This window comes from Neolamprologus brichardi, chromosome 3 (genome assembly GCF_056152115.1).
Source record: "Neolamprologus brichardi isolate AB-2024 chromosome 3, ASM5615211v1, whole genome shotgun sequence".
NCBI lineage: Eukaryota > Metazoa > Chordata > Actinopteri > Cichliformes > Cichlidae > Neolamprologus > Neolamprologus brichardi.
In genome coordinates this window covers 44,464,178-44,472,612 of record NC_142106.1, presented here as the reverse complement: position 1 = coordinate 44,472,612, position 8,435 = coordinate 44,464,178, and the positions used below count along the sequence as shown (strand labels likewise).

Below are 8,435 nucleotides of genomic sequence, written 5' to 3'. Positions count from 1 at the left end.
AGTGTCTTCAGGGGCAAGACTGTATTTGATTGGCTGATTTAAAGTCACACTTGTGAGGAAACAGCCTCGCATTCATAGCATAGTGTCAAAACGTGATGAGAGATACACATGGAGAACAAAGTGTGTGACCTGAGCGGCGCATAGTGCATGAAGGTTGCTAATGCTCTACGTAATCAAGAAGAGTTTCAATCCTCGTCTAGCGTTAATGCTGACAGAACAAATACTGGGAGTTTTGTGGCATGTATTTCCATGGATAAGCAGCTCCTGCAGCTCATCCTAATGCTTAGGCGGCCTTGTATTTTAATCCATATAGTGCATATAAAGCAATATGAAGTCCTAAATCTGAATGCTTCAGAAAATTAACTGAGTGAGGAGAAACACCTAAAACTAAAAGCTGTCAGAAACTTAATTTGAATTTGCAAAGCCTTTGTGCTCAACACTGTACACCAACCACCCTCCACAGGTCAGCTTTCTGACTGCGTCAGAGCTTTGTCAGTTGAAATAAATTGAAATAACATTTTTTTTACTCCATTATATAAAAAAGTAATTCATCTATTGTCTTTCAGCAGGATACAGTACTGAACCCCAAATTGCTCCCAAAGTACCTACTGTTTTGTCACTGTGTATATGTAATAAAGTCCTCTGCACATATAAAGCTGCGATCTCTTAGAGATCAGTTGGCCTGGAAAACTACCCCCCCCCCCCCAAAGGAAAAAAAACAACAACAACAAACAAACAAACAACCCCCCCCCCCAAAAGAAAAAAAAAAAAATTACCCCCCCCCCTCCCCCCCAAAAAAAAACAAAAAAAAAAACACTTCAATCAATAAAAACCAGTGTCCATTTTAAAAGTTTAAAGCATTTTGCTTGGTCAGATGATAAGAAATATGGTAAAAATAATGAGAAAGATTACAGAAGATTACAGTTCTAAACCACAATGTTAAAAATTCATGAAATTCACGCTCTCAAACTTTGTGTTCAGTAGATTTATGAAAACAGTTTTAAAAGGAAATATACATTTTTTTGTTAACTCTATTTTTACACATTTTTTAATAATTTCACTTTGGAAACATAAACAAAAACATCAAACAAGTAAAAACAGAGCAGAACAAAACTGCCCACCAGGTTTAATTGAATAAAATGCACATTCAATAGCTGATCACATAATATTGTATAATTTTAGTCTCATAAAAAAGGTGAGTGTCCCCAACGCCAGTATAATCAGTGCCCAATGTAACCATGTAAAAAAGAAAATCCTAAATTTGGCAAGGTTCTATTTTCACCTATGTAAAAATACAGGTCATGTATAACAGTAATACCTTCAACTTGTGCATGAACTTTTGTAGTGAAAAATTATCATCCTTTTTAAATATATTTTCCAATGCAAATGGATTTAAGTCATGAAACACTGCCCGATGCAGATTCTCTGCACACATAACAGTAATTTATACAGTGTACAGACTGCGATCAGTCGATCTGGGCTCCTGCTGCTCTGACATTTACTGCTCTTTGTGAATGTACATAACTGAATTTCACAAGATGTAAGCTGATGTTTCATAAGATGTTGTGGCTGATTTGTATCCTCTACACTGACACTTTTTATGCTGTCTTTTTTTTTTTTTGAAATTATAACGTTGGAATAAAGGTGGAATTCAGTGAATGAATCGAAGCATCATCAGTTAAAAGTCATAGTAACCGTTGCTACACTTGATGTGATCTAGCTCTGACCTCCAGTCCAGATTCAAAACTCTTACCTATGTTAAAAGCAAAAACTGTTTTGTATTTGGTAGAGACTGATACAGAGCTGGACTGCTCATTTTATGAACAGACAAACAGAAATCAAATGTTTTCAAGACATCGAAAGTATTGATATAGATAAGAAACACGTCCACTTCTACTGCTTTATGCTTGAGTAGACACATTCAGCCTTGCTGTTGTTTCTCAGTCTTCTTGGTCTGTCAGCTTTGTGGTGCTTCAAAGCGGCATAATGGAGGTTTTCTTCATTTTGAGCGACCTGATTATAAAGTATCAAATGCAAAATTATTTAAAATTGCTCAAAATAAATAAAAATGAAAACAAACTGAGTCCAAAATGTTCTGGTTATGTTAATATTTTAATGTTAACCCCCCCAAAAAAATTACCTGTGCTGAAGAAACAGGAGAAATTCTTGAACGAGACTCTGAAGAGAAACAAATAAAATGTTCTTACTGTAAAGCTGTGTCAGTACTGAGTAGTTAATGTCAATAACAATAAAAGTCGCAGTACCTGCACATTTGACGTTGCTTCTCTTGTGGGTCACATACAATAATAAAGCCAATAAAACACTCAGAAGTGTGGTGAATGCCAACGCTCCACTTAAGAAATACACAAAGACACAACAGTTTCTCTCATCTGTGGACAGACACCAGGAAACATTATAGATCCTGTAGCTTGCTGCTATGTAAGATTGTGTTACATAAAATAAAAGTTACTCACACTCCAGCTTGGTCCCGTTTCCAAACAGTATGTGTCCACATGAGGCCAAGCACAGTAGTACGTCCCAGCATGAGCCGTATTCAGGCTCTTCATTGGCAGGTTGTAGACACAGGTGTGTGTCTGTGTGTTGGGTTTCCTCTCACACTGATCATTCCTGCCTCCATGGGTGTAAATGATTCTTGGGAAAGACTCTTCAGAGTCTCTGAACCAGTAAACACTGTGTTCTTCATCACAGGTCCCAGTGTGTACTGTACAGTTCAGAGTCACAGAGCCTCCTGGCTGGATGGTCTCAGATGCTGACTGCTGCACTAAAGTTGGGATGTTCGACCCTGAACCTTTTACATCAATGACAGTACCCTCTGCAAATGCAAACATGTACCCATAGCTGCTTGCACAATAGTAAGTAGCAGAGTCTGAAATGTCCAGATCTTCTATCTTTAAGTCAATTTTTCCTTTTTCAGAATTCACTGTGAACCGTGGATCAGTGTTGAATTCATCATGAAACATGGCTTGATTGTCCACTGTGATAGTGCAAATGAGCTTTGATTCCTTTCCCAAATTTAACTTATACCAGTAAAACCTTGACACATCGTTACCTTCATACAAACAGCGCAGAGTCACATCGTCCCCAGTATTAGCTGATACAAAATGTCTTTCTTGATGAAGAGATAACGAGAATTCTAGGTCATTTGTGTGAGCTGAAATAAAATGAAAGAACGTAAATGAACATTTGAGACACAAGGAAGGACGGTAAACGTTTCTTACTGCACTTTTAAAAAACTCACCCTTTTCCCCCAAGAACAAACATGTCAGATAGAAGACAAACTGCGCTGATGCCATCGTGTTCAGACTCTGGTGCTGAATGCAAAGATTCTTCAGCCTCACTTTGCTTTTCAAAGAAGACTGTGTTTGACTGGCCAACCACATATGACACAGCATGTCCTATTTAGGGAGCTTCATCACGTGTCAACTGACACCTATATGTTAAGCTCAGTGTCTGGACTGTTAGGAAACAACATAAATGACGGTAAAAGAAGGTATATAGTTCGGTAAGGGAGGACCAATCTAGTCTTCCCTAGTAATCTAAAACCCTAGTTCTAGATGACCTTTGTTCCCATTATACCACTCTATTCCATGTTTTTTGCAGCATACTTTTAGTAAGTGTCATTTCCTGTTTGAAATATGGTGTTCAATACCGGCTGCTTTTCATAGTATAAACTTTTACCATATGACAAACAGCAGCTCCATGTTTTTTTGTTCAAAGACAATTTTTGTAGTTTACCTCTCTAGTCCAACACAGTCGATTTTTAATTAAACAATTAAGATGTCATTGAAGTTCAGGATTACAACTTCAGTGTTTAAATGAAGAGTTTTTAAGGGTTTGTTGCATTAGCTGTAAAGGAATTAAATATATTTTTATAATATACAAATTCCATATTTTCAGAGGGTCAAAAATAATGGATTAATTGACTAACAAGCAGTTTCATGTCTGTCCCCTTGTTATATAATTCTAAATTAAGCAGCAAATTAATCAAGCAAGTGTTTGTAGTAGCTTGTAGTTTGTAGTTGTAGTTTGCAGTCTGCCCCAGGGCAGCTGTGGCTACAACTGTAGCTTGCCTCCACCAGTGTGTGAATGTGTGTGTGAATGGGTGGATGACTGGGTGTGTAAAGCGCTTTGGGGTCCCTAGGTGGGACTAGTAAAGGCGCTATACAAATACAGGCCATTTACCATTTACCATTTTGTATATGGCAAGCATCAAAGTAAACACTGAACATGGTAGCTCTCCCAGAGCTAAAGCAGAGATACAGTTACAACCAAAGCACACATAGGTCCTGGTGTATTGTGAATGTCCTCAGCCAACAACACTGGCCCTGGTGTAATGTGGATCTGCCAATATACCCTCACGTCCCTCACTGCTACACTGTCATCACACACATGCAGTGTTGGGGAGTAACGGAATACATGTACCGCCGTTACGTATTTAAAATACAAAATATGAGTAACTGTATTCCGTTACAGTTAACGTTTAAAAAGGTGGTATTTAGAATACAGTTACTTTGTTGAAATAAATGGATTACACGGCGGTACTTCCCTGTTTCATATTGTGGTGGGTCAGGACTGTTTGGGTTTTGTTTGACAGCTACGTTCTGTTGTTCCAGGTGGCAGCGTTACGGTTGCCATGGTTACAGGGTGACGCTCTCTCTCTGCGTGTTTCCTGGGTGAGAGAGCGCCTTTTTGTTGTTGTTGTGCTAAGCTAATAGGCAGAATGCTACAGGTATAGCTCTAAAGAATGTAGCATCATAGGCAGTGTAGTCCGTGCTGCAGGGACAATGGACTGCCATACCCGTTATGTGTCTGTGAGCGAGGGAGGGAGAAAAAGGAAAAGTATGAGCTGTCATCGAGCAAAAACGGGAGCTGGAAGCATGTAAATATAATAATAACCACTGCAGCCAAGAAGAGTGCCTGACGAGCCCAGTTGTAAGTAAGCTATTAAGACTCGACTGTACACCGTGTTCGTGTTTTCCTCCAAAAACAATAAGTTCCGTTGGAGCAGCCTTTCAACGCCTCTCTCTGTCTCTCGCAAGCAAAGTTGACCCAGACAACAAAGTAAAGCTAGTTTTCGGCTACGAGCCCGACACGAACCCACCGTATTAGTCAGAGGTCCCTTTACTACGGTTCGGAGCCGCGGACTTTCAGTAACAGTAATAAATCACAGCATTAGTACATTCACGTAGTTGTAAACAGCATGATAATATATTAAGTAATCCAAAGTATTCAGAATACGTTACTCTCATTGAGTAACGTAACGGAATATGTTACAGAATACATTTTGGGGCATGTATTCTGTAATCTGTAATGGAATACATTTTAAAAGTAACCTTCCCAACACTGCACACATGCAGCCATTTATCCCCACCATTAAGGTAGTGGCAAGAAGCCACTGCAGTTCATTACATTTTTTATTTATACAGCACCAAACCACAGCAACAGTCGACTCAAGGTGCTTTATATTGTAAGTTAAACCTCTATGAGCAAGCAATTTGGCAACACTGGGACGAGAAAAGAAAACCTAATCTTACAAGTAGAGATAGTGTATGTGTATGTTTCCTGAAACTGGAAGCTGGCTCCATGAAAGAGGGGCCTGAAAACTGAAGGCTCTGCCTCCCATTCTACTTTTAAATACTCTAGGACAGTGGTTCTTAACCTTGTTGGAGGTACCGAACCCCACAAGTTTCATATGCATTCAAGTGAAAAATAAAATGTGATTTTTTTCAAATTCAAGACATAGATATGTTTTTTATTGGTGCACATAATGAGCCGTGCATGTCACGGTGGAGGCTCTGCCGAACCCCTGAGACCGACTCACCGAACCCCTAGGGTTCGATCGAACCCAGGTTAAGAACCACTGCTCTGGTAAGCCTGCAGTGCGAGTGCAAAGTTCTCTAATAGGGTGATATGGTACTACAAGGTCATTAAGATAAGATGGGGCCTGATTATTTAAGACCTTGTATGTGAGGAGCAGGATTTTGAATTCAATTCTGGATTTAACAGGAAGCCAATTAAGGGAAACCAATACAGGAGAAATATGCTCTCATGTTACCTTTTACATTTTGCCCAATGCCTGTACAAGAGTTTTTTGTTGCATTTTTTATGTTGCCTGAAATGCAATGGGGTTTTTTTTGTTTTGTTTTTTAACCTTGAACCAGTATTTTTCACAGAGCACCTATGAAAGTAAAAACCTTACGTCCCATAAAACCACAATACTTGCCACACTGAAAGGAAAAGAACAATGTATAGGGGGTCAGCAGATCTCAGAGTGATAAACAAAAGGCTGACTGCCATATCTGCAAACGAGCAGTATGAACAGAACTAGTAAAGCCACATGTATTAAAATTCCCAAGAAGGTTTAACTCACTGGTTGGGTTGTCAAATCAAATTATTTTGTAGGTAACCAGCAACAGCGATGTCCTGCATCACTCTGCTATTTTTACCAAATTCCGTTAAAGTCTGCAATTTGTATGAATCTACATAGACATGCATATAAATCGCAAGATGAGCACTTGGTAGTTGGCAAACATCAAGTGGTCTTTTTCTAGCAGCTTTTTCTTCATTCAAAGTAAAACATTTTCACACAGTGGAGACTCGAGCTTAAAAGTTACTTACTCCATATGTTGTTAGCTTGGAGTCTATGCAACAGACTTACTAAGTAACTAATTACTTAGTTACTTTTTAAAAACATGATTTACAACCTGAATAAATAAAGAATAAAGACATAGATCTTTCAGCCCAATTCTATTTTTTCTGCATAATCCATCATACAAAATGTAATCAAATGAAAAAGTCTCTTTTTAAAACTTTTTTTTAATTAGTTTTAATCTTTTAACTTTATACATCAAGCAAAAACTTAATTATATGCAACATTCTCTGACTGGAAGAAATTTGTTTAACATTTAAACCTATTTTCTGCACATTCCAGCACATAAAATAAAATATTTTTTTGTGTTTACACTCAGTCTTTCAAATAGATGCAAGTAAAACACAGCAGAGAATAAATAAAATCAAAGACTAGCGGTCGTGTTGCTCTATTTTCACCTGTAAAGCAGGAGTGGGGTAGGCGGAGGTTTGCCCTTGTGCAGGTGTGCCGCAGTGGTCAGTGGAAGAATCCGCGAGTTTCTCTCTGAATTTCCCATTACGTGGTCGCGTACTCGGTGCTTGCTTGGAAGTTTAGGGGTTTTTTTTCGCTGTAAAGAGAAGTTTTCTTCCCACGCACAACGGACGCTAATGTTTTTGTCACTTTTCACGGAATCAAACTCAAAGTAAGGTCAGTACTTCCACGCTTGAAACGCTTTTTGTCGAATCTGATAAAACACCTGGCAACGCATAGCGTTTTTTTAAAAGCAGAGAAATGCACCGTATTTGATAGCTTGCTGTGAGACCTCACACCGGGCACATCTACTGCGGGTGGGTTGCCTGTTATCGGACCCGGAGTTATCAATATCCCCCAAGAACCCGAAGAGTAGAGTCCTGGCCCCTAGCCCTGCCAGTGTAGCAGAAATGATGACGGATGATGATGATGGCAGCAGCAGCCGTTCTTCTCTGCGTGAGTAGCTTAATGTTGCTCGTGTGTAATTTACGTTGAGTAGGCTAACCATGTTATTACATTAATGCATGTAAGGTGAACTAGCAAACATCATCATAGCTACATGTGGCTGTCTTCTTGTTTGATGGCAGATACTCCCTTCACCCTTTTTTTTCCAAACTGATGACCTGTCATAATGTCTTCAGTTTTTGTGTTTGTTGTAGGGCTGTCAACGTTAACGCTTTAACGTCGTCATCACGATTAATGGGATTAAATTTTTTTAAGGCAATCAACCCATCTGGAGTGCAAAATGGACAAACTTTGGACAAACTGCCCGAAATGTGTTGTCAGAGGCATGTCGGGGATTTTGAGTCATTCTACGCTCCATATGGATTAATTGAGTTAACATTTTTAATCGTGTTAATAGTGTTGATGGCGTTAACGTTGACAGCCCTAGTTTGTTGGTTTGTTTTTATTTTGTTTTATTTTAGTTATTAGATGCCACTCCAGCCAGCCAGATAATCCCCCGCTGCCCCACCCCTCTCCTACCTGTGCAGCAAGCAGCAGGAGCACCTCACAAACAGAGGGTGCCCTTACTCCTCGCAAATGGATTATAGAAAACCAATCAGTGCCTATGCAATCCCCAAAATGCGCTTGCATGCTATCGGGGCAGCATAGGTGCGAGTAACTTTTTTTTCACCGATGCCATGATGCCACGTCGCCATCCTGGGCAACCGCCCATGTCGCCCATATCAAAAACCGCCACTGTTTACACTGTTCCTGCAGCAGGGGATGGGAAAGGTCTAAACCTCTTCTCGCTCTCCCTTTTCAAGACACTTTAAATCCTTAAAGCGTGGGTCAAGCACAGTAGCTATCTTGA

At 39.5% G+C, this 8,435-nt stretch overlaps 1 pseudogene; it reads right to left on the bottom strand.

The window, feature by feature from the left end:
* Positions 1–1,893: 1,893 nt before the first annotated feature.
* On the bottom strand, positions 1,894–3,314 carry LOC102784055 (immunoglobulin gamma-1 heavy chain-like; annotated as a pseudogene).
* Between the last annotated feature and the right edge of the window lie 5,121 nt (positions 3,315–8,435).